Raw genomic sequence first — 984 nt, 5'->3', positions numbered from 1 at the left:
CCAACCTGCATTATAAGTGTTACTATATGGGTTATTTTGAGATCTAGAGTTATTATTACCCATATATTGGACTTGTTCCTCCTCGATACTAGGGTTGAAGGGTTGATATTCAGTGCATGCTTCTCTTCCATTCGAATCGCACCTTATCACTGAATGGACCTGAGTAGAACCACACAAACCGTCAATCTTTTTATTTAAGAGTTCTACTTGGTTAGATAGCATAGTAACCGCGTCGAGGTTGAAAACACCGGTTGCTTTCATCGGATTTGTTCTCATAACTTTCCATTGATAGTTATTCAGTGACATCTCTTCAATAAATTCGTAAGCCACCTCAAGTGTCTTATTATTGATAGTTCCTCCAGCAGCTGCATCAATCATTTGCAGAGTCGAAGGATTCAGGCCATTATGGAACGTTTGAACCTGTAACCAAAGCGATAACCCATGGTGACGGCATCTTCTCAAAAGGTCCTTGTATCTCTCCTATGTATCGTAGAGTGTTTCTAAATCCATCTGCACAAAAGAAGAGATATCATTACGTAATTTGGCCGTTTTAGCCGGTGGAAAATATTTTAATAAAAATTTTTGGGTCATTTGTTCCCAAGTAGTGATTGACCCTCGGGGTAACGAGTTTAACCACTGTTTAGCCTTATTCCTTAACAAAAAGGGAACCAATCGAAGACGTATGGCATCATCAGAAATGCCATTGATTTTAAATGTATCGCAAAATTCTAGGAAATTCGCCAAGTGAGCGTTGGGATCTTCGTCCTACAAATCATCAAACTGAAAAAACGGTTGTATCATTTGAATTGTGTTAGGTTTCAGTTCAAAATTATTTGCAGTAATAGTAGGTCTAACTATACTTGACTCAGTTCCTGTTAAATTAGGTTTAGCATAATCATACATAGTGCGTGGAGCAGGATTCTGATTAACAGCAATCGCAGAAGGTAGCGGATTTTCTTGGTTTTCAGCCATCTCCTCGGTTGT

The 984-nt window shown here is 38.7% G+C and overlaps 1 non-coding gene across 1 annotated transcript; it reads left to right on the top strand.

The window, feature by feature from the left end:
- Positions 1-436: 436 nt before the first annotated feature.
- On the top strand, positions 437-543 carry LOC128295682 (small nucleolar RNA R71). The gene has a single exon (XR_008286242.1). It is a non-coding gene; the product is annotated as a small nucleolar RNA R71 (small nucleolar RNA).
- Positions 544-984: the final 441 nt, after the last annotated feature.

The sequence above is a fragment of the Gossypium arboreum genome, chromosome 7, assembly GCF_025698485.1.
Source record: "Gossypium arboreum isolate Shixiya-1 chromosome 7, ASM2569848v2, whole genome shotgun sequence".
NCBI classification, from domain to species: domain Eukaryota; kingdom Viridiplantae; phylum Streptophyta; class Magnoliopsida; order Malvales; family Malvaceae; genus Gossypium; species Gossypium arboreum.
This window is presented reverse-complemented; position numbering and strand designations above follow the sequence as displayed.